Source organism: Triticum aestivum, chromosome 7D (genome assembly GCF_018294505.1).
Source record: "Triticum aestivum cultivar Chinese Spring chromosome 7D, IWGSC CS RefSeq v2.1, whole genome shotgun sequence".
Taxonomy (NCBI): domain Eukaryota; kingdom Viridiplantae; phylum Streptophyta; class Magnoliopsida; order Poales; family Poaceae; genus Triticum; species Triticum aestivum.
This window is the reverse complement of record NC_057814.1, coordinates 206558523-206584669: the sequence shown is the minus strand read 5'-3', so window position 1 is coordinate 206584669 and position 26147 is coordinate 206558523.

Here is a 26147-nt window from a genome sequence, read left to right as displayed (position 1 = left end):
ATAGTTTCAAGTCTTTGCATTACATGCTCCAAAGTTAACATAGTTCCATTAATCATAAGAGGGGGTGAGCCAAACGAATCTATCATAGCATTATAAGAATCAAAAGTATGGCTACCCAAGAAATTCCCTCCGGTAATGGTATCAAGGATATATCTGTACCAAGGAGTAGCGCCTACATAAAAATTGCGGAGAAGAACGGAAGTAGATTGCTTCCTGGTAGATCTATTTGGAGCATTGCAAATTCTATACCAGGCGTCTTTTAGATTTTCTCCCTCCCTTTGCTTAAAATTAAGAACTTCATTCTCGGGAGACAACGGAGAAGAAAGAGGACTAGTCATGATGACAAAGCGAGCAGTAAAGAGGCGAACGGAAAAGAGAGGGCGAATAAAACGGCAAGTGTGAAGTGGGGGAGAGGAAAACGAGAGGCAAATGGCAAATAATGTAATGCGGGAGATAAGGGTTTGTGATGGGTACTTGGTATGTTGACTTTTGCGTAGACTCCCCGGCAACGGCGCCAGAAATCCTTCTTGCTACCTCTTGAGCACTGCGTTGGTTTTCCCTTGAAGAGGAAAGGGCGATGCAGCAAAGTAGCGTAAGTATTTCCCTCAGTTTTTGAGAACCAAGGTATCAATCCAGTAGGAGGCCACACACGAGTCCCTCACACCTGCACAAACAAATAAATCCTCGCAACCAACGCAATAAAGGGATTGTCAATCCCTTCACGGTCACTTACGAGAGTGAGATATGATAGATATGATAAGATAATATTTTTGGTATTTTTATGATAAAGATCAAAGTAAAGAAAGCAAAATAAAAATGGCACCAGAAATAGCTTGTTGTCGGGAGATTAATATGATGGAAAATAGACCCGGGGGCCATAGGTTTCACTAGTGGCTTCTCTCATGAGCATAAATATTACGGTGGGTGAACAAATTACTGTTGAGCAATTGATAGAATTGAGCATAGTTATGAGAATATCTAGGTATGATCATGTATATAGGCATCACGTCCGAGACAAGTAGACCGACTCCTGCCTGCATCTACTACTATTACTCCACACATCGACCGCTATCCAGCATGCATCTAGAGTATTAAGTTCATAAGAACAGAGTAACGCTTTAAGCAAGATGACATGATGTAGAGGGATAAACTCATGCAATCTGATATAAACCCCATCTTGTTATCCTCGATGGCAACAATACAATACGTGCCTTGTTGCCCCTACTGTCACTGGGAAAGGACACCGCAAGATTGAACCCAAAGCTAAGCACTTCTCCTATTGCAAGAAAGATCAATCTAGTAGGCCAAACCAAACTGATAATTCGAATAGACTTACAAAGATAACCAATCATACATAAAAGAATTCAGAGAAGATTCAAATATTGTTCATAGATAAACTTGATCATAAAACCACAATTCATCGGTCTCAACAAACACACCGCAAAAGAAGATTACATCGAATAGATCTCCACAAGAGAGGGGGAGAACATTGTATTGAGATCCAAAAAGAGAGAAGAAGCCATCTAGCTAATAACTATGGACCCGAAGGTCTGAGGTAAACTACTCACACATCATCGGAGAGGCTATGGTGTTGATGTAGAAGCCCTCCGTGATCGATGCCCCCTCCGGCGGAGCTCTGGAACAGGCCCCAAGATGGGATCTCACGGGAACAGAAGGTTGCGGCGGTGGAATTAGGATTTTTGGCTCCATATCTGGTAGTTTGGGGGTACGTAGGTATATATAGGAGGAAGAAGTACGTCGGTGGAGCAACATGGGGCCCACGAGGGTGGAGGGCGTGCCCAGGGCGGTAGGCGCGCCCCCCTACCTCGTGCCTTCCTGGTTGATGTCTTGACGTAGGGTCCAAGTCCTGTGGATCATGTTCGTTCTGAAAATCACGTTCCCGAAGGTTTCATTCCGTTTGGACTCCGTTTGATATTCTTTTTCTGCGAAAACTCTGAAATAGGCAAAAAACAGCAATTCTGGGCTAGGCCTTCGGTTAATAGGTTAGTCCCAAAAATAATATAAAAGTGTATAATAAAGCCCAATAATGTCCAAAACAGAATATAATATAGCATGGAACAATAAAAAATTATAGATACGTTGGAGACGTATCGGAGAGCAGAAGTGCTCCTGCCCAAGTTCCGCCTCGAGACGGTGATGCTCCGCCCCGAAAGTCCTCTCCTTATTTTTTTTCTAGAGAAAATGGGCTTATATACGAGAAGAGGGGCACCAGAGGCTGGCTAGGGGCCGCACTACACACCAGGGCGCGAGAGGGGGGGAGTAGGCGCGCCCTGGTGCATAGTGGGCACCTGGGTGGCCCCCTCTGGTATTTATTTTCTCCAATACTTTTTATATACTCCAAAATAAATCTTTGTGAAATTTTAGCTTATTTGGAAATGTGCAGAATAGGTATCTCTGACGTAGCTTTTTCAGGTCCAGAATTCCAGCTGCCGGCAATCTCCCTCTTCATGTAAATCTTGCATATTAAGAGATAAAAGGCAGTAGAATTACTCCACAAAGTGTTATAATGATTGAAAACACTATAAATAATAGTAGGAAAACATGATGCAAAATGTACGTATCACGCCCCCCAAGCTTAGACCTTGCTTGTCCTCAAGCGAAAGCCGACATCAATAATCATGTCCACGTGTTTAGAGGAGAGGTGTCGATAAAAAATATGGACATAGTAGCATCATGATCATTATTATAACAACAATAAACTTTATCATAAAACTTATCATGAACAAGTAACAATTCATCACAACATCAAAGTATAAGGAATAAACTTTCTTGAAAACTAGCAAACTATGTTCTCAGTCAACAATGCAATTGCAATTCATCATATTTTCAGGAAGAGTCTCGTGTCGAAGCTTTTGTTTAGCAAGTCCACATACTCAACCATGATTTAGTCTTCTATGATTGCTAACACTCACAACATATAAATGGAGCAAAAAGTTTCAGCCAGACACATAGAAAGATAGGGGCTTATAATTTTGCCTCCCAACCTATTCACCTCAAGGGTGATGTCAACAATAATAACTCATGATCACTCATATCCAACTGGATATATGTGCCTAGATCTTTCCCCACCACATGATTCTTACCAAAGAGAAAAATAAAAAGGAATAGAGCAGAACACTATTGACTCTTGGATAGAAAGTAAATACATAAAAGTAAAGGATAGGCCCTTCACAGAGGGAACCAGAGGTTGTCATGCGCTTTTTACTTTTGGATGAGCAAGCTCTTAATGCAAAAGAACGTCACATTATATTGCCCCTTGTGATAGCAACCTTTATTATGCAGTCCGTTGCTTTTTATTTCCTTAGGCACTGATGACACTTACTTGAAGGATCTTATTCAATCCATAGGTAGGTATAGTGGACTCTTGTAATATGAAACTGGGTTTAAGGTTTTTGGATGCACAAGTAGTATCTCTACTTGGTGCGGATTTTTGGCTAGCAAAGATATTAGGCAAGCACCACATGTTAGAGGATCCATGACAATATAACTTCTATGTGAATATGAACAAACATAAATCATTACATTGTCTTCCTTGTCCAACGTCAACAATTTGGCATAAAATACTTAATGGGGGCTCACAATCATAAAAGATGTCCAAGATAGTATATTTGCATGTGAATCTTCTCTTCCCTTATTATTATTTTTCATGAATTTCATCATCGACCAATGTTATGTTTTTCAACTTTCAATAAATTTTACCACTTATACTTTTCCTTATGTAATGTCATTACTTTCCATAAGATTAGCATATGATCTTTTTCATTATTTTCATTGTTATGCTTAAAACATAAAAGTAAAGAAGCAAAAACTCAAACTAATCTTTATTATATTACTCCCACTCGATTACATAGATAGTTAGATAAATAGATAGATAGATAGATAGATCATGAAACTAGCACACGAAAATAGATCATACTAAACTTTTATTCAACTAAATCACGAAATAGCTAAGGATCAAACTAAAAACTGGTAAACATAGTAAAAGTGATGGTGATACAATACCGGGGAACCTCCCCCAAGCTTGGCACAAGCCAAGGGGAGTGCCCATACCTATGTACTCAAGTTTCTTTTGTTGGTGATGGTGGTGGTGATGAAGTGGTACGCTTGTTCTCCGCAATGCTCATGAGTATCTCCTCCATACTCTGAATTTCTCGTAGCACTTGACAAATTAGCCCCGTGTTCTTTTCAACTTCGGCCATAGTATGCTTATTTTTAGGCCACCAAGAACTTGTTCCTGCATCACTTTCTCTTGGACGAGATATATCCCAATTGGACGGTATTTGAACATGAGGAGTATTTTCAATCCCATAATTATGAACCAAACTATGAAAATTGTTCTCATGTAACCTGTGTAAGGGTATCCTTGGCGGAACCCCCTCTTGTATTTCATGGTTCCTTCGATCATTCATCGTCCTTATGGCTTGATGGGGTTAGGAATAGTGGATATGCCAGCCAGAGTACCCCTCTCCGAAGTTGGAGGGTGATCCTCAAGTGAGTCCCCTTGTTCTTCCTCCATGGTCGCCTCCTTAGTTGCCTCTCTCCTTAGTTCCATCTGCAGCAACCAAGCATCGTCTCCGTCATTGTTGGAAGTGGAAGAAGACATGATGCTTGGCTCAGAGATCTTACAGAAAACAACACGAAACAAGAACAGATGATATTTCCGTGATGCGGGGTGGTCAAAACGTCCGTGAGTATATATAAAGAATTTTTATCTTGCGAAACACGTAAACCAGAGGAAAACGGAGTCGGGAAGGCTCACGAGGGGCCCACTACCCACCAGGGCGAGCCCTCGTGCCTAGTGGGCACTTGCGTGGCTGATACGTCTCCTACGTATCTATAATTTTTTATTGTTCCATGCTATTATATTATCCATCTTGGATGTTTTATATGCATTATTATGCTATTTTATATCATTTTTGGGGACTAACCTACCAACCTAGTGCCCAGTGCCAGTTGAAGTTTTTCCTTATTTTTTGACTTTTACAAAAAATCAATACCAAACGGAGTCCAAACAGAACGAAACTTTTTGATGATTTTTCTTGGACCAAAAGACACAAAGGAAGCATCGGGAGGAGGCCAGAAGGTCCACAGATGAGCCACAAGCTCGGGATGCGCGCCCTAGGGGGCGCCCCCAGGATTGTGGGCCTACCGTGGCTCTCCTAACCCTAATATCAGCTCCATAAATACTCAAATATTTCCCGTATACCAGAGGGCACACCAAAAAATACTTTTCCGCCGCCACAAGCTTCTGTTCTCGTGAGATCCCATCTTGGGGCCTTTTTCGGCACTCTGCAGGAGGGGGATCGATCACACAAGGCTTCTACATCAACCTTGCTGCCGTTCAGATGATGTGTGAGTAGTTTACCACAGACCTACGGGTCTGATACGTCTCCAACGTATCTATAATTTTTGCTTGTTCCATGCTGTTATATTATCAATCTTGGATGTTTTATAATCACTTTATAGTCATTTTATATCATTTTTTGGTACTAACCTATTGGCATAGTGCCAAGTGCCAGTTGCTGTTTTCTGCATGTTTTTTTACATTGCAGGAAGTCAATATCAAACGGAGTCCAAATGCCCCGAAACTTTACGAAGATTTTTTATGGGCCGGAAGGAACACAACGGGCCCTGGCTGCACCTTGGGAGGTGCCCCGAGGGAGGCACGACCCACTAGGGCGCGCCAGGAGGCCCAGGCGCGACCTGGTGGGTTGTGCCCACCTCGGGTGCCCCTCGGACCGCCTCTTTACTCTATAAATACCCCAATATTTCCAGAACCCTAGGGGAGTCGACGAAATATTCATCCAGCCACCACAGAGTCCAGAACCACCAGATCCAATCTAGACACCATCTCGGATGGGGTTCACCACCTCCATTGGTGCCTCTCCGATGATGCGTGAGTAGTTGTTTGTAGACCTTCAGGTCTGTAGTTAGTAGCTAGATGGCTTCCTCTCTCTCTGAATTCATAGTACAATGGTCTCTTGGAGATCCATATGATGTAACTCTTTTGTTGTGTGTTTGTTGGGATTGATGAACTTTGAGTTTATGATCAGATCTATCTTTTTATATCCATGAAAGTATTTGAGTTTCTTTGATCTCTTTTATGCATGATCTCTTATAGCCTCGTATTTCTTCTCCGATATGTGGGTTTTGTTTGGCCAACTTGATCTATTTATCTTGGAATGGGAAGAGATGCTTTGTAGTGGGTTCAATCTTACGGTGCTTGACCCCAGTGAAAGAAAGGGAATCGACACGTATGTATCGTTGCTACTAAGGATAAAACGATGGGGTCTATCTCTACATAGATAGATGTTGTCTACATCATGTCATCATTCTTATTGCATTACTCCGTTTCTCCATGAACTTAATATACTAGATGCATGCTGGATAGCGGTCGATGTGTGGAGTAGTAGTAGTAGATGCAGGCAGGAGTCGGTATACTAATCTTGGACGTGATGCCTATATAATGATCATTGCCTGGATATCGTCACGAGTATTTGAAGTTTTGTCAATTGCCCAACAGTAGTTTGTTCACCCACCGTTTGCTATTTTTCTAGAGAGAAGCCACTAGTGAAACCTACGGCCCCCGGGTCTCTTTCTCGTATATTTGCCTTTGCGATCTACTTTTTCCTTGCATTTATTTTCAGATCTATTAAACCAAAAATACAAAAATACCTTGCTGCAATGTATTCTTATTTATTTTATTTGACGTTCGATCTATCAATCTACTACAAATTTATCTCACGTCTGTTTGCCTACTTGAGGCGCGTACCCCGAAAGGGATTGACAACCCCTTTAACACGTCGGGTTGCGATGATTTGTTATCTGTGTGCAGGGGCTGTTTACGTTGTGTTGCTTGGTTCTCCTACTAGTTCGATAACCTTGGTTTCATATCTGAGGGAAATACCTACTGCCGCTCTGCTGCATCATCCCTTCCTCTTTGGGGAAATACCGACGTAGCTTCAAGCAACATCAAAAGTAATTTTTGGCGCTGTTGCCGGGGAGGATCAAGTCAACATAGTCTCCCGTCAATGCACCAATTTCTGGCGCCGTTGCCGGGGAGGATCTTCAACATATACTAGGTTCCTAATCACAAATCTCATCACCTCACAATTTACATTACTTTCCATTTGCCTCTCGTTCTCCTCTCCCCCACTTCACAAAAATTTGCCGTTTTATTCGCCCCTCTTTTCCGTTCACCGTTTCCTCGTCAAATCTCATGTTTGCTTGTGTTTCCATGTGTCTTCTATTTGCTTGCATCTTCGCTTGCTAAAAATCAATTAATATGGATCCTCATCGACTTGCTAATCTTTTCAAGAGATCCAATTATGATGAACCAATTGCTAGTGAATTGAGTGCACTAGATTATCTTTATGAAGTTTTACTTGAGATTCGTGAATCTGAAAATTGTGATGAAGAAATTTATGAAGTGATTCATGATAGCTCCTTGAATTTAAAGCATGATTGCAATGATTTTACTATAAATTCTATTAATGTCAATTGTGCAATTAATATGAAAACCCCAAGCTTGGGGATGCTAATCTTGCTATGTCCACTACTTGTTGTAATGATCATGATTGGGGTGATGATTCTTATGATCTTGAAAATTTATTTCAATCTCATGATGAATATGTTTGCGATAATATTGAAAGTGGGTTTGTGTTGGTGTACAAAATAGGGGCCTTTCTGTACCCCTTTTACTTGTGGACGGGCAGTCGTAGCCACACCTGCGGCCATACTTGGCAAGGCAGAAGAAGCAAAGGTACGAGACTGCCAAGGCAACAGTCAAGCCAGAGGCATGAAGAGCGAAGGGAGCAAAATGGCTTCCCCCGGCAACACCCTTGCCGGGCGGCCTACATAGCCCCGGCAAGAGCCTTGCCGGGTCGACTTGCCCCACACCGGCGAGGCCGCCAACCCTGAGCCTGAGAGCTCTGACACCATCGACAACGTTAAGACCAAGACTCAAGCGCGCCCGCGTGGTGGCATGCAGATCTTTGTGAAGACCAAAGGCCTGCGAGTCTAGATAGAAACCAGAAGACGAAGACCCCCAACAAGATCCTTGCCGAGGACAGACGAAGACCCCCGGCAAGATCCTTGCCGGGGACAGACAAAGACCCCCGGCAAGATCCTTGTCGGGGACGGCCGAAGACCCCCGGCAGGATCCTTGCCGGGAATGCCCGCGAGACCCCGACAAGACCCTTGCCGGGGGCATCTGCGGGGCCGCGGCTAGGCCCACACCCACCAACGTTTCGCTGCCCCGCGGCCGTTCCGATGCGCCAGCCAGCTCGGCAACTAGGCAAGCGCCTGCGTGGCAGCATGCAGCTTCTAGGCCAACTAGTCAAGCACCTGCGTGGTGGCATGTACATCTTCATGAAGACCTTGTCACCGCACCAGCACAGCAACCAGCTAGCCAGCGTGGCGCTGCATGCCTAGTCAGCTTGGACGCACGTCGAAGCAAGGCGAGGCGGCGACGGACGGGACGAGTTCTGTTGCCGCCCCCGATAAAGCATGAGGGCACGTAGGCAGCACATTAAATGCGTTTGTCCTACGGTGTCAGGCGATAAACTTGTACACTGTAGATACTTTCCACCTCTTTTGTGCCACTGTAGCAACCCTTTTGACATATAAAAGGAGGCCCGAGGCGTACGGTGGAAGGATTTGGACTTTTTGGACTGGGCATGCACCGCAGCTAGTTCAAGAGCTCAAGAACACTAAATATACACTAAAGCAGGACTAGGGTTTTACGCATCGTTTGCCACCCAAACCTGGGTAAAAATCCCCTCGCGTTGATCGGTAGAGCTGCTCTTTGCGCAGCTCCACGCCCCGCCAACCGTAGAAGGGATCCCCTGGGATCCCATAGGTGTCATTTTTCACCGACATCTTTGGCGCGCCAGGTAGGGGGCGCTCAGGCTGTGAAAATCTGGTCTAGAAGTCAACGCATCGACTCCGTCATCGCGATGGCTCCAAGGAAGAGGGCAACAGCAACCAGCCACACTCCGGTGCCATCAGCCAGGCGAGCGACTGTTCCGACGCCCGCAACAACCATCCGTGTGGCGACGGAAAAGCTAAGTCACGCAAAACCTTGAGCAATTTCCTTTTTCTTTATATTGGGTTATCTTCCTCGAAGGATTTTGCTCCTTGTATGGAAAACCTGCATGCAAGGGAACCATTCGCTATTGGCAACGCCCTTGTTCTGTTTCGAGTGCGCTCAACAGTTCAAGCGCCTGCGCCGAGAATGGCAAGGTGTCTTGCCCGGCAGCAAGCGCCCCTGGCAGGCTGCTAAGGATCCGTTCCTCAAAGCGCCACAACACGGGTTTACGCATCGGCAAACCTATCCAACTAAGCGTAGGGTGTGTACATACAAAGAAAGATCAAACAGGAAGATAGCATGCACCATTTCAAAATACTGCAAAGTTATATTACATCAGCGGTTGCCGCGCTTCTAACTTAAGATATAATTGTGTTGGTCATGAACTCGCAGCAGTAATGAGAAATGGGGTGGCTAGTCCTGGCGCTGGCCTTCCACCCTCTTGACTCCGTCAACGCAGCTGATGATGGGCTCGATACGCTCTTCGAGTGCCTCGAGGTCCGCATCCTCTGACAAACTCTCAAGCGCGTTGGCGAAGTCGACGCTGGGGTTCCAGAATGCCATCTTGGTGAGCACCTTGATCAGGGCGCCCCGGCAAAGCTTTCGAGCCTCATTGGCCAGATAGGCCGCTCGACTGGAGCGGAGCTGTTCCAGGGCGTCGAGGACGCCCTCGAAAAACAGGGTTAGCCTGGCACTGGGCTTATGTTCGCCTCCTGGGAGTACCTGACGTTCGGCATGTCCATGACGGCTAGCTGCGTGGTGAGCCTCTCTGCAACGTCAATAAGGCGGTTGGTCCGGAGGTTTATGTTGTCCACATAGTCCTTGTGGGCGGCGGTGTCATTCTGCCGCAGCAGCCTCTCCCCCTCAAGGGCCTTGTTCAAGGTCTCCTCACGGGCCATGACCTCCGAAAGTGTCCCTTCCAAGGTGTCCAGTTTCAGCTTCAGATCATCAATGGAGCCGTTGGCCTCAGAGAGCAGCTTGGTCTTGTTGGAGATGGCGACCTGCAAATCCGCCAGAGTGCGGTTAGCTGTGTCCCTGTCCTCCGTCAGCTTTGAGACCTCCTTCTTCAGCTCCTCCTGCTCCAGCTCCAGCCTCTCCACCTTGACGGCTTGGTCCAGGGCCAGAGCCTCAAGTGCATCCTTGTGCTTCCGCTCCAGCTCCTGGGTCCGCTGCGTGATGATCTTCTCGATTTCCTCGTCGTTGCTGCGGAGCGTGGCGGCAAGCGCCTGTTCACGGGCAACGAGGTCTTCCTCTTGGGTGTCCAGCAAAGCTTGCTCCTACCACCAGTCAGCTTCGTCCTTGGCGGCCTGTTCCTTCGCTGCCTCTTGGGCCTTCTTGATGTCGGCCTACTTCAGGAGGAGCTCTCGCTTGCGCTCATCCAGCTCATCCTGGGTGGTCCTCAGTTCCTGCCGGGCCTCGCCGAACCAGACTTGCGTCTAAGCGACACGCTCCTGAAAATCCGCTTCCGCCTTGTCCACAGCCACCATCCCGGAGTTCACCTTGTCCTGGCGGGCACGGTGGAGCGCCTGAAGCTTCTGGAAATTGGCGCTCATGGCCCGGAGGAGCAGCTCCTCTTGAGAACCACTGCTGCTGGCGCTCGGTTCGTTGACAACCTGGAGCCTGGCGGTGGCGAGCGCCTCATCGTAGAACACCTCCCCTTCGGCTGGCGCTCTGGTGCTTGCCGTCCCTGGGAGTTGAATGAATAGATCATCACCCACCCTCAAGTACTTACCCGGGGAGGGGGCTGCAGGGGAGGAAGGTTGGTCGTCGGCCACCCCCTCCCCGGCAGGCCCCTTGGCGGCCTCCTCGGCAGCGGCCTTGCCGGCCTCCCCGGCAGCAGCCTCGCCGGTCTCCCCGGCAGGCCCCTTACCGGCCTCCTCGGCAGTAGCCTCGCCGGTCTCCCCAGTAGGCCCCTTGGCAGCCTCCTCGGCGGCAGACTTGGCGGCTTCCCCAGCCGCGATCTTGGTGGCCTCAGCTTCGGCATCCTTGGCGACCTCCTCGATGACATTGTTGATGTCTATCTGGTCCGTCGAGGGAGGGTTTGGAAACCAGAAAGGAGAATGAAGCGAGGCCAAAATCAAAGTTCAGAACAAAGAAAAGGAAAAACATTGCGTGGCAGAGATAGCAAGGGACGAGAGGCAGGCAACTTACCCGTTCTGAACTGAGAAGAAGTGGTTCCATCCCCGCCAACGTTCGTTGCCGGGACGGAGCCACCGGCACCCAAGCTCGCCCCCTCTTCCTCCGTGTGTGTGGGCTCGGTGGTAGATGCCCTTGCCGATGACACCCCTCTGGGCGGCGTGGTTGACGGGGGCGGCGTGTCAGGGGCGGCCCTCAGCGGCTCCTCCTGTTGCCGCTCTCCTCCTGCGAACCCGGCAAGGTCAGCACCAAGGATACACGCCCCAACGCCCGTCGATGGGAAGAGAATAATGAACTCATGCTAGGGGCTGAAGCGGGGGCTACGTCGAGGGCTATTGTCCGGGCTGATCACCCCCAATGCCGGCGTGCATGGAGCGCTCGCTGGGGGCTCGTCGCCCGTCGAAGCTTTGGCTCTCTTCGACGCCCTCTGGGCCAGCGTCTCCGTGTCACTGTGAAGATAAGATCAAGTCAGGGAAAGATAGCGCGGGCGGAGGGTCAGGAAATGATGAGGGGCAAGGTGCTTAGTCGTCCTCCTCCGCTGGTCTCCTCTTCCTCTTCGGTCTGAAGGACCCAAGATCGAAGTCGGCCTCTGGGGCGGCGTCCACAAGGGGAGGAGAAGGCGATGGCATTCTGGGCCGCTTGGACGAGGAGGAGGCGGCGGCCGCGGCCTTCTTCGCTACCGCAGCCCTCGTCTGGCGCGCGGGCCGCCTGGGCCTGTTGCCGTTGTGCGCTCCTTCCGGGCCGGACCGGCTCGCCGGAGCCAGCCCGCTGCAGGACACGTTTCCTCCCTGGGGCCGAGGAGTCATCCACATCGGTCTCCTCTTTGGCCGACTCCTCGACCGCTTCTTCAACAAGGGGGCCCCAGCGCCGGCACTGCGGGATCCCCGGCAGACCCCGTCCACTCGGCAAACTCCCTCTCTTCTGCGGCCACGTTGGCCTCGTCCTCCACAGTGCCGAGGCTGCCGGCCTCCTCAGCAAGTGCTGCCTCCTCCACCCTGGCGGCAATGTATGCAAGCTCTTCCTCAGTGGTGTCACGGATGAGCTGCGGCTCGTCGCGAACATACCTCTCCGACAGATTGTCGAAGAATGCCTACACCAGCTCCGCCTTTGGCTCAGCCCAGGTCGAATCGAGGCCGTGCGCATTGAAAACCGGCATCATGGCAATGATGGCGGTTAGGCAGGAGTTGTTGCTCAACGGGACTACCCCCGCTAGCAACCCGAACAGGCTGTCAGACTTGCCGGCCTTGGCGGCCTTGCCGATCTTCTCGGCCTTGCTGGTCCTCTCGACCTTGCCGACCTCGTCAACCTTGAGCTGGAAAAGCCTCTGGCAAAGATGGGCATGCTGCAGCACCGTGAAGTTGTGGTTCAGGCCGGGGCGGAGCCTCATGATATCGGCCGCATTCCTGAAGTCCCAGGCCGGCCACCCCTTATTATGCAGTGGGGCAATCCGGCGGCGGATGAAATCGGCCCCGATCATCTCGAGAGTGAGCCCCGCCGAGGTGAGGCGATGGATCCTGGTGGTGGCAACCGTGAGCTTCTTGTCGTCGGTGTCGAGCTCGCCCCAGTCCTTAATGCAGATCGGCGACTTCCGACGGACCCGGCAGAACTCCTGCGGATCTATCTCCTCGATCCAGCACCACCGGCAACGCCACTCATCCCACCTCTCCTTCTGGGCACCACCCGGGTACGTGCCCTTGCTTTGGGTCCTTGGGATCCAAGTGATGCAGCCAGAGATGGCGCCCCCTGGCTGGATGCGAGGGGTGAAGTAATGGCGGAAGAGCGTCGTGCTGGGGTGCACTCCAGCGAAGCCCTCACAAAGATGGGCAAAGAAGTCCATGCACGCCACGGCGTTCGGCGTAAGGTCCAGAAGGATGAAGCCGTAGGTGTGCATGATGTCGTTGAAGAAATCTGAGAAAGGGGGCAGAGCCCGTAGGAGAAATAGTTGACAAAGAAAGGATATCGATTAGGACCGGCCTTGGCGAAGGAGGCGGGGACGATGCACGTGGTGGGATGCCCCGACGTCTCCCTTCCCCACAGGTGCCTAAACTTCTCCTTGAGGGTGAGTGCGTCGACCGTCGAGGTAAAGAGGGCGTATTGCATCCACAGCTCCACCAACTCGCTCTCTGGCGCCTTCTTCCCCCGGTGTCCTTGGCCGCTCCCTTGCCCTTGCTTGTGTTGGGCACCATGGCGGCTGAGAGGGGGTGAGGGATCAAGAGCAATGGGGGCGTGGCGGCGGCGAGCAGAGGCGAAAGCTTTGATTTGCGCTTGAAGAAGAAGAGGGGAACGGCGGTTCCAAGATTGGAAAAGGCACGGAGGGTAAATGAGCAGCTCCCCTGCGGTTTCCTCTTTTTTATGGGAAGGACGCGGGCCGCCTCTTTACTATTCACCGCAGGGTGACGCAAGCGTGCTGCGACCGTTCCACGCATGACCCCCATGTCACGCACTCAATGCGGGTCGTGGGGAAGTGCAACTGGCGACTGAGGAGGATAAAACTCTGCCATGCGTACTCGTGCACCGTTCTGGGCCTGGCCCAACAACGCTTCGCGCTTATGTGTGACCCAGGCCCGGGGGCTCCTATCGGTGTACAAAAATAGGGGCCTTTCTGTACCCCTTTTACTTGTGCACGGGCAGTCGTAGCCACACCTGCGGCCATACTTGGCGAGGCAGAAGAAGCAAAGGTACGAGACTGCCAAGGCAGCACTCAAGCTAGAGGCATGAAGAGCGAAGGGGGCAAAATGGGCTTCTCCTGGCAACACCCTTGCCAGGGCGGCCTACATAGCCCCGGCAAGAGCCTTACCGTGGCGACTTGCCCCACACCGGCGAGGCCGCCACCCTTGAGCCTGAGAGCTCTCACACCATCGACAATGTCAAGACCAAGACTCAGGGGCGCCCGCGTGGCGGCATGCAGATCTTTGTGAAGACCAAAGGCCTGCGAGTCTAGATAGAAACCAGAAGACGAAGACCCCCAGCAAGATCCTTGCCGGGGACAGACGAAGACCCCGGCAACATCCTTGCCGGGGACGGCCGAAGACTCTCAGCAGGATCCTTGCCGGGAACGCCCGCGAGACCCCGGCAAGACCCTTGTCGGGGGCATCTGCGGGGCCACGGCTAGGCCCGCACCCACCAACGTTTCGCTGCCTCGCGACCGTTCCGCCGCGGCAGCCAGCCCACCAACTAGGCAAGCGCATGCGTGGCAGCATGCAGCTTCTAGGCCAACTAGTCAAGCACCTGCGTGGTGGCATGCAGATCTTCGTGAAGACCTTGTCACCGCACCAGCACAACAACCAGCCAGCCAGCGTGGCGCTGCATGCCTCGTCAGCTTGGACGCGCGTCGAAGCAAGGCGAGGAGGCGACGGACGGGACGAGTTCTGTTGTCGCCCCCGATAAAGCAAGAGGGCATGTAGGCAGCGCATTAAATGCGTTTGTCCTACGGTGTCAGCCGATAAACTTGTACACTGTAGATACTTTCCACCTCCTATGTGCCACTATGGCGACCCCTTTGACATATAAAAGGAGGCCCGAGGCGTACGGTGGAAGGATTCGGACTTTTTGGACTGGGCATGCACCGCAGCTAGTTCAAGAGCTCAAGAACACTAAATATACACTAAAGCAGGACTAGGGTTTTACACATCGTTTGCGGCCCGAACCTAGGTAAAAATCCCCTCGCGTTGATCGGTAGACCTGCTCTTTGCGCAGCTCCACGCCCCGCCAACCGTAGAAGGGATCCCCTGGGAACCCATAGGTGTCGTTTTTCCCCGACAGTTTGGAAGAGCATCAACTTTAAGTAAAAATAATCCCACATATTTGGAGAGTGTTCAATCTTGAATTTTTTGATGAAAGTGGGTTTGGAGAGGTCATGACTTTAGTTGATGTTAATCCCACTATCTTGGAAGATTATAAAACTCTTATGCATGTGGATCATGAAGAGAAAATTTTATATGATGGCTATATTGGTGAATCTGATCATGATCCTACATGTAATTATTATGAGAGAGGGAAATATGTTTGTAGAAATTTTCATGTTACTAAATTACCTCTTGTTATGTTGAGATTGCTATTGCTTCTTTCTTCTTCCTTGCATATGCTAGTTTTTGCTTCTCATGATAATTTGTTTTCCTATAAAATTCCTATGCATAGGAAGTATGTTAGACTTAAATGTGTTTGTCACATGTTTCATGATGCTCTCTTTGTGTTTCAATTATTATCTTTCATGTGAGCATCGTTGAAATCTTATGCCTACCTAAGGGCGTAAAACTATAGCGCTTGTTGGGAGGAAACCCAATGAATAAAATTTATTTTTTTGTTTTGCTTTCTGTTCTTGAGTGTTAACACAATTATGTTACTATTATGATTGTGTTTTTTGTGTTTTAAATAGTGTTTGTGCCAAGTAAAGCCTTTAGGATCTTCTTGGGTGATAGTTGTTTGATCTTGCTGAAAAACGGAAACTTTTGCGCTCACGAAAACAATTCTTATTTTTTACCAGAGCGTGATAAAATGCCAATTCTTTCTGCAGAATATTAATATACAAATTTTTCAGGTCGTCCTAATTTTTCTGAATTTTTGGAGTTCCAGAAGTTTTCGAAATAGTCAGATTGCTACAGACTGTTCTGTTTTGACAGATTCTGTTTTCTTTGCGTTCTGTGCTTATTTTGATGGCTCTATGATTTTGTTTGATGAGTTTTTGCCATAGAAAAGTTGGAATGCAGTAGATATAATGCAAAAACAAAATATGAATTGGTTTGGTACAGTACTTATAGTAGTGATTTGCTTTCTTTTATTAACGGATCTCACGAAGGTTTTGTTGAGTTTTGTGTGATTGAAGTTTTCAAGTTTTGGGTTATCTTATGATGGATGAAGGAATAAAGGATAGAACAGCCTAAGCTTGGGGATGCCCCGACATCCCAAGCTATTATCCAAAAATGAGCAACCAACTAAGCTTGGGGATGCCCCCGAGTGGCATCCCCTCTTTCTTCTAACGACCGTCGGTATTTTACTCGAATCTATATTTTTATTCGTCACATGATATGTTTTTGCTTGGAGCGTCTTGTATTATATGAGTCTTTGCTTGTTTTATTTTGTGTTTTAAGTATTGATCCCTTGCTGGACACACTTATTTGGGAGAGCCAAAATTATGCCATGACTTGTTAGAATTGCTCTCTATGCTTCACTTAAATTTTTATGAGCAATGGACTTGCTCTAGTGCTTCACTTATATCTTTTTTAGCACGGTGTGCTTAGTACTTTTGAAGAAATGCTCTCTTGCTTCACTTAGATTTATTTGAGAATTAGTAAAAATTTCAAGAAATTCTCTCTTGCTTCACTTAAATTAATTTGAGAGAAAGAAAGAAAAATTATGCTCATGATCTTCACTTATATTTGATTGAGCTTATGAAAAGCAACACATGAAAATTAGTCCCAGAGTGATAGATATCCAAGAAGGATATAATAAAAACTTTCATGAAGATCATTGGACAAAATAAACTTGATTCTTAGTAATAGTTTTGAGATATGATGATGTGATATGTGAGTTATGTTGATGGGTAATTATGCTTTAGTAAGAATATTGGTGTTAAGGTTTGTGATTCCCTATGCAAGTACGAAAGTCAATAGTCATGCAATGAAATTATATCCTACTTGTGGTGCATTATTCGGTGTTATTTATGCTTAATGTTTGCTTGTGAGATTATCCGTTTCTTGGTTGGTCGATTCTCAATCTTTTGCTAGCCTTAATTTTGCACCAAGTATCATCTCTACTTGTGCATCCAAAAACCTTTACACCAGTTTTGCCACATGAGTCCACTATATCTACCTATATGCTGTATTCATTTGTCGTTCTAAGCAATTTTGTATGTTCCATCTCTAATTTTCAAAATAAACTTCTCTTTTGTGTGTTTGTTTCGCTCGCGGAGCGGTGAGGGGTGGCTAATATTTTCCATGCTAGATGTGTTATTCTCAAGATGAGTGTTTATTCACTTGTCATTGCACGAGAGTAAGGCAAAGTTATTAGGGATGCCCAGTCCCGAAATGAAAATTTACTTTATGTTGTCAAATAATAAATTCCTTGGAAAGTGTTGGTATGGAGGGCAACCGTGGATACGGCTAGCCATGGAAAGTGAAAGTATGGTGCAAAAGGAATAAACTTTATTTTCTGTTTGGGAACCGCCTATGATATATCTAGCATGGAAAGTGTTGGGAACTCTAAGTCGTTTTCGTTGGTGGGATGGATACACCTCCCAAAATGTTTTATCTCTAAGTGTCGGCGTTCTGGGAACGGGGGTCCCCAGACTTGCCTGCCTGCGGCCCACGGCGTGGCTCCACTAGCGGCCTGGTACGGCCCATCTTCACCAGCAAACACTCAAGACCCTCACGAGGGGCCAAGCCTCGCGAGGCGGGCGACACAAGACCTCGGAGAAGCCTCACTAGGCTGGCTCGCGAGGAGCGGAGAGATCAAGGCGAGGGGCACCTCGTGAGGTTCCCGTGACGTGAGCCATGACGACCAAGGCTAGGCGGGCACTAGCGGGCGCAGAGTACTGGTTTCCTCTTTGGTGTTAAAGGAGCAGGCACAGGCGAGAGGAGTCCCGAGGAATCAGGCAAAGGTTTGCATATCGGTGCAACGAGACCAAGACTAGCAGGACGGCAGGATGGAGGTCATCGCGGAGCCCACAACGGCGTCACCACCTGAGCCTTTGACAGGCGAAGACCATCTTTTGTCAGTGTAGCTTGTACTAGGTACCCCCTTTCAAATTGGCCATTGTGGGATCCCTTCCCGCCTAACATTTGGGAAGAGGACCTGGGCCTCTATAAATAGGACTAGCCACCACCGTAGGGGGCAACTGAATTCGGCCCCAACTCATCTTGGATTAGCTCCATTCCATCCACACATGCACAAGCTCACCGAGCTCAAGAACACCTCTCCCCAGGAGGTAGTTATTCCCTTGTACTTGTTCATCCCAGCCTGCAAGGCAATCCACCACACCACACTGGAGCAGGGTATTACACCACATCGGTGGCCCGAACCAGTATAACTCTTGTGTCCCTTGTTCATCGGGTTCGGCGAGCTAAGCTTTGAGATCGTGGTGAGAGCATGAGCTAGGGGAAGAGAGATCTTCGTGCGCACCCCAGAGTTCGAACCTCAAGGGTTTTGCCGGAACCCGTGATCCAACATTTGGTGCACCAGGTAGGGCTGCGCTGAAGCTTTCCTTCCGTCGAATCCCCGCTACACCGCTCCACCACATCCATGGCAGACGCGCGCCGAGCGTCGGGCCACCCTGGCCGCCCGTGTCGCTCAGACAGCCCGTGTCGGCGGGCCTCCTTGTTGTTCTCCATCACTCGCCACCAACGCCGCCACCGGCCCGGTAGGAAACGAGAAGCAAGCATCCTCGCTGCACCCCTCTGTGCGGCGGGACGGCCGCACTACTACCCCGTCGCTGACTCCGGTCGGCTCGTCGTCCCACGCTCGCGTGCGCCCACAGACACGCAGGCCGCGCTGCTCATGGCACGCGAGCTCCTGCGCTACCGCCCGGTCAACGACCTCTATGAGGACTGGCTGGACCGCATCGCTGAGCTCGCCAGTGCTGCTGGGGGCTCCCCCGCACCATCCCTCTCGCTGCCTCGCCCTCCTCCAGTTGCGGGCGATGTACCTCACGGAGCGCCTCCACCGCCTCCGCCACAAGGCGGCGCCCTGGCACCAAGACGCGCGGCCCCTTGGCGCGACCCGCCGCGCCGGGTGCCTGCGCGTGAAGAAGGAAGCTGCCAAGAAGTTCCCCGACCGCGAGAAGACGCTCCCGCACTCCCAGCGCCACCACGTCAAGACTGCATGCCGCCTGCCGCAGCGGTGCGCGAACATCAAGACCAAGCTCTGCCCCCGCGGCGGGCCCCGGTGGCTACAGCAGGTTGTCGTGCCTTCACTCTGGATCTACGTAGCGTCATTTGGCCAGGAAAGTTCAAGCCAGACCTGCCTCCGCGCTATGACGACACCCCGGACCCTGCGGAGTTCTTGCAGCTCTACGAGCTGAGCATCGAGGCGGCCAACGGCGACGAGAAAGTCATGGCGAACTGGTTTCCCATGGCTCTCAAAGATGGTGCTCGCTCGTGGCTCTTGAACCTGCCCCCGGGTTCGATCTCCTCCTGGGTTGAGATGCGCGACCGCTTTGTCGCCAACTTCCAGGGCACTCGCGACCGCCCGCCAGCCGCGGGTGACCTACGCCACATCAAGTAGCGGCCAGGAGAGACCCTGCAGAAGTACATCCAACGCTTCAACATCGTTCGCCTCAAGATCCCCAAGGTGACGGATGAGGCTCTCATTTCAGCATTCTCTGATGGCGTCCGTGATGTCAAGATGAAGGAGGAGCTCGCTATCCACGAGGAGCTATGCACGACACTGGAGATGTTCAACATGGCGACCAAGTGTGCGAGAGCTGAGGAGGGGCGCCTCTCCCTCCCCGAACTCCCTGCTGCCGACCTAGAAGAGAAGAAAGCCAAGGCCAAGGACGTGAAGTGCAAGGGGGTAGCCGTGCTCGCGGCGGAGCCAGATACGAAGCGCGGCTGGAACCACCCCGAGTCGTCCAAAAGCAGTCGTCCGTTCTGCACCTTCCACAACATACACAGCCACAACACCAATGACTGGCAAGAGCTCAGGGCCATTCGAGATTGACGCTTCCGTCGATGCCCCGAGCGCAACGATGGGGGCTACGACCGAGGAGGAGGACGAAGTGGAGGACGCTGGGACGACCCCGGCCCCCGTCAGGAGTGGTGCGACCGGCCCCGCAAGGACCACTGGCAGGACCAGCCTCGTGAAGGCGCCTGGAGGGACCAGCCTCGTGAGGACCGTCCTCAGGGCAATCCTGGCCTCCCTCCGCTGCTGCCACCACCAAGAAGGAACGACGACCACCATCAGGACGAGGTGGCTGGGGGCTTCCAGGAGCCGTGCACTATGGCTTGCATCTTGGGCGGTGCTCGGGCCCCAGCTTCCCAGCGCATCTTCAAGCACTTTGCTCGCGAGGTGAACGCGGCCCTTCCCAAGCTCGAGGCCACACACCCGCTCAGGTGGTCCAAGTGTGCCATCACCTTCGGCTCGTCGGACCAGCTCAAGTGCGTGGCTACTGCCGGCGCCCTCCCGATGCTTTGCTCACCCATCAACAGCAATGTCCAAGTCACCAAGACCCTCATCGACGGTGGTGCAGGGCTCAATGTCCTGTCAGTCGAGACGTTCGACAGCCTCCAAGTGCCATACGATCAGCTACAGCCTACCAAGCCTTTCTCAGGAGTGACCGACAGCTCCACCACCCCGATAGGGCAGGTCCGCCTCCCTGTCACCTTCGGCCAACGCGACAACTACCGCACTGAGCTCATTGACTTCGACGTCGCCCACATCCGTCTGCTGTATAATGCCATCCTCGGGTATCTAGCATTGGCCAAGTTCATGGCAGTGACCCACGATGGCTACAACGTCCTCAAGATGCCAGGGAGTGGCGGCATCATCACGGTTATGTGTGAAGAAAGAGATGCGGTGTGCTCCCTTGAGCGCGCCTTCCAAGCTGTAGCAATCGAAGACCCCGACAACGAAGGCACCCTATACCCTCCTAAGGCCATCCCTAAGAAGAAGAAGCAGCTAATCCACCCAGCGCCTCAGGGAAGCGGTGTCTCTAGTGGCACCACCTTAGGATCTGCGCCCGCAGCCGGGGCGCCTCCCTCCCTCGCATAGGAAGGCGCGCCCGGTGCCCTCCTCAAGCTGGGCTCGGGGGATCTCTTTTGGAGGGCCTCAGACCTAGCCCATGTCACGAGGGAGGCGCTCGGGCACCACGTGGAGGCGTGCTTCGCTGCATGTTTCCCTCAAGAGGGCACAAGGCGAGGAGCGCCTAGTGCTCAGGAGTTCATCACCCAGGCAATCCAAGAGCTTCAGGAGGCAAGGACCATACGCGGCGACCGCCGCCCACCACCTGGCGCAGCACCCCATCCTGGCGAGGACGGCGGGCTGCGCATCTGCGTCGACATTCCAGGGCTCAACAGGGCCGCATCTCAGGAGCGCTTCTAGCCTTCGCGCATTGGCCAGTGCGAGGGTCCACCTCACAACTATGTTCGCAAGCCGTTTGGCCTGCCGAACGCGGCTGTCACCTACCAGCGTCATCTACGGAGCATCCTGGCGACTCAGGAGGCCAGGCATCACGCAGTCCGGGCGGAGATGGCGATGGTCCTCAAGGAACCACCCGAGCCCCCAGAGCCTCCCGAGGCTCAGGGCCCTGGTGGCTCATGAGGAGCGACCCCTTCAGCGTGCACCTTCAGCTACCTCAACACTCCCTCGACAACGGAACCAGGTGACATTTTCCGGTTTACTCAGCTGGGAGCGCCCCTCAGGCTGCATCATTCCCAGGTCGCACGAGCCTGTCCCTGCGGCATGTATCTTTTTGCATCTTTAGCTTACTCTGTTGGGGGCGCCCCTCGGGCCGCATCATCCCCAGGCCGCTCGGGTCCGTCCTAGTGGCCTATATCGTTCTTGCATCTATCTGAACTAGCTTATCTTCCTGCGTGGTTTCCCTACGGCTATCACTTGTTTGATTACATTTCGCGGCATCCCGCGTTACTAACCAATCTCCTGTTTACCCCGCGGCGAGAGCTCCACATATCGGCACGGCGCTTGTGCTCGGGTCCGTCCCTGCAACGCTGATAAACCTGAGAGATCGAGCTCTGGCTCGCGACCCGCTCCGCGCACATCACCTCGTCAGATCCTAAGTGCCTCCGCCTTCCCGTGGAACAATCGACAACTGGGTAACCAACGCGATCACGGGCTATATTCCCTCTCCAACTAACCTGCAGGAACCTCCCGAGGATGACAGCGGGCGGTACCGCGGGCTCCCTCTTTTCCCATGCAATTCGCTTGCGCGTTAAGGGGGGCTCCTGAGCATCGCGACTCGGGAGCTCTTACTGGCTCTCCAGCCCTCACCCCCTGGCCTTGACCACGGCATCGCGACTGGCATACCAGCAGAGGATCAGCTCGCTCGAGGGCCAGGACCCGAGGACGTAGGGCACGCGGAAGAGCGTGAAAAAGAGGGGGAAGCTCGCACGGGCCTAACCCGGCTACACTATGGCCGTTGATGCACGAATCTGGCACTGCACAAGGAATCGACTCTGGACCGCTAAGATAAGTTTTGCACTCGGGTCGGCCAATCGCTGTGGCATAGGTTTCCAATCTCTTGCAGCCTTGCTACGGTGACGCCACCTTCCTTTCCTACCTTTAGGTAGCTGCTTGCACGCTAAAGGGGACCTCTTAAGCATCACGCCTCAGGAGCTCTGACTGGACCTCGGGCCGCTCACCTCCTGGCCTTGACCACAGCATCGCGACCTGGCATACCAGCGACGGCTGCAGCCTGCCTGGGGACCGGGACCTATCGGCATAGAGCACCAAGCTACCGCGAGGTTGGATAGGGGATACTGAGCCGAAGCAGGACATGCAGCCATAAATCTTCATAATAAGGACAATATTAACAAAAGGCACTACAGATCCTTTACATGCCCCCATGGGGTTCGTCTCGATTCCTCGCAGGGAACAAAAGAAGAATTTTCTAGGAGCCCTATCTACAAGCATCGACGCCGGCGACGCCATCATCAACAGTGGGCCACGGGAGGCCGACGATAACCCCATCCAGATCAGCGACGGCGGCGGGCGGACGCCGCTGCTGCGCTCTAGGCACGGCGAGAGCTCGGGGGCACGTAGCTGTCATCGCTCGTCTCCGGAGTCTCGTAGAGCTCGGGAGAGTCGTTGGACTCCCAAGCGCCATCGCTGCTGCTGGAGGAACCGCTGGCGAGGCCAGCGGCAGGCCCGGCTCCTACTACTGTCCCGGCCCGACAACCCCCTCCAGGGTAGCACTCCAGGTGGCGGCCTTCCCCGTCAAAGACCTTGAAGAACATCGTGGAGGCGCCATCGTATTCGAAGTGAATGGTGAGGGCGCCCTCCGCATGACACACTCGGGCGACCTCACCCCATCCGCGGGTCATGAAGATCTTGCCCGGGGAAACGACCTCAACCTCCGCCCCCGTCGCCGGGGCATCGCACTCAGCGTGCTGCAGCCACAGCTCGAGGGGACCCCTCGGCAGCATCTTGATGGAGAAGAACTACGGGAAGCGAATCCAGGAGCGGGGGGGGGCATCACCGCCCACACCACCAGTTCGCGCGAGGAGCCCTCGGTATGGGTTCCTGGGGCGACGACGCGCACCACCGCGGCGCGGCCACCACGGCCGCGGCGCGGTCGGCGTGGATTGCCGCCTCCTCCTCCGGAGCCCTCTGCCTGGGCATACAAAGGCAACGGATATCCGGGAGGGGGGCGCTCATGTCAAGGCCTCATCACCTCCGGCATCACGACGACGTCGTCGCGGCGGGCCAGCCTCTTCTTCGGCGGGAGTGGCCCAGGCTCTTCGCGGGGGGCTTTTCCCTTCTGGCGGCCGAGAATCTCCGTATCGGCGCCATGGGTGTCGCCGCTAGCAGTGAAACAAGGAGCAAGGAAGAAGAAGCAAGCGGAACGGAGGAAGAGATGGGCGACGGGGGCTATGCCCCCTCCCCATTTGTAGCAGGAGGAGGCCAACCGCCGGCCTCCACGATCGCAGGTAATGATGGCTTTTCTGCATGCACCAAGGACTCGTCAAGTCGGGTAGTTGCCGAGGCAGCGTGGGGAAGCGGAGACGCCCACGTCCCGTCAGTCACCACGCGTCAATCAAGGCCGCAGGCGGTTGGGGCCCGTGGCGCTCCGCACTTGCCTCTTGGCTTCGCCTCGAAGCCAAGTCTGAGCACGCCTTGGGCCCGGGGGCTATTGTCGGCGTTCTGGGAACGGGGGTCCCCGGACTTGCCTGCCTGCAGCCCACGGCGTGGCTCCACTAGCGGCCTGGTACGGCCCATCTTCACCAGCAAACACTCAAGACCCTCGCGTGGGGCCAAGCCTCGCGAGGCGGGCGACACAAAACTTCCTCAGGAGCAGCCTCACTAGGCTGGCTCGCGAGGAGCGGAGAGATCAAGGCGAGGGGCACCTCGTGAGGTTGCCGTGACGTAAGCCATGACGACCAAGGCCAGGCGGGCGCCAGCAGGCGCAGAGTATTGGTTTCCTCTTCGGTGCTAAAGGAGCAGGTGCAGGCGAGGAGTCCCGAGGCGTCAGGCAAAGGTTTCCACATCGGTGCAACGAGACCAAGACCAGCAGGACGGCAGGATGGAGGTCATTGAGGGAGTCCTGGACTAAGGGATCCTCGGGCGTCCGGCCTATTTGACATGGGCCGGACTGATGGGCTGTGAACATACAAGACCGAAGACTCTCACCCGTGTCCGGATGGGACTCTCCTTGGCGTGGAAGGTAAGCTTGGCATCCGGATATGAAGATTCCTTTCTCTGTAACCGACTTTGCACAACCCTAGTCCCTTCCGGTGTCTATATAAACCGGAGGGTTTAGTCCATAGGAATAATCATAATCATACCGGCTAGACTTATAGGGTTTTAGCCATTACGATCTCGTGGTAGATCAACTCTTGTAATACTCATATTCATCAAGATCAATCAAGCACGAAGTAGGGTATTACCTCCATAGACAGGGCCCGAACCTGGGTAAACATCGTGTCCCCTGTCTCCTGTTACCATTGACCTTAGACACACAGTTCGGGACCCCCTACCTGAGATCCGCTGGTTTTGACCCCGACATTGGTGCTTTCATTGAGAGTTCCGTCGCGTCATCTTCGAGAGGTTCGATGGCCCCGTCAATCATCTACAACAATGCTATCCAGGGGGAAGTTTTTCTCCCCGGAAAGATCTTCGTATTCGGCGGCTTCGCACTGCGGGCCAACTCGCTTGGCCATCTAGAGCAGATCAACAGCTACGCCCCTGGCCATCAAGTCAGGTTTGGAAGCTTGAACTACATTGCTGATACCCACGGAGACTTGATCTTCGACGGACTCAAGCCCACGGTAGCCGCTCCCTGCCACCGCGATGAGCATGACCTAAATCTGTCATCGGACCATACCCAGGAGATAGCACCTGTAAGTGCTCCGGCCCTAGATCCGGAGCAGATTGCGCCATCCGAGGACGGGAAGCTCAACCCTGCCACGGGAGCCGCAGACTCAGCGGTGCTAGAGCCGCACACAGACCCAACCTCGACCGTAACCTGCATCACTGGAACCTCGGATTTGTCTCCGGCCACAGGTTCCGAACCACGCGTGCCCGCGTCTGTCGAACCCGATCAAGCGTCGGTCGTCAAATTCAGTGTCGCGGACATCTTCGGGCACTCACCTTTTGGCGATGTGCTGAACTCATTAAAAACCCTCTCCTTAGCAGGGGACTCACAACCGAACTATATCTGGTTTGAACTAGGGGTTGATGACGAGGAATTTCGCCCCCCACCCACCACCCACTTCATAGCCACTGTCGAGGACTTAACCGACATGCTCGATTACGGCTCCGAAGACATTGACGGTATGGACGACGATGCCGGAGAAGAGGAGGCCCAAAACCCGCCATTTACCGGACGCTGGACGACCACTTCCTCGTATGATGTGTACATGGTGGATACACCAAAAGAGAATAGCGGCGACGACAAGGAAGACCCAATCGAGGATAAACCTCCTGAGACACAGCCAAAGCACCGGTCAGCGGCGCGGCTCCAAGTCATGCCGTGGAAAAGACAGCAATACATGCACAGGAGAAAACAATACTCCGGACGATGCCGAAGACAATGAAGACCCCGTTGAGCCAACCTCCGAACAGGACGAACGGGAAGACGAACAAGTTAGCCCTGATGAACAGGCCATAAACGAAGACTCGGAGGACAGTAATTATCTTCCGCTCTTCGAGGATGAGGTGAGCCTCGGCAACAAGGATTTTATCATGCCTAAGGAACCTCTCGAGTAGGAGCGCTTCAAGCGCCGGCTAATAGCCA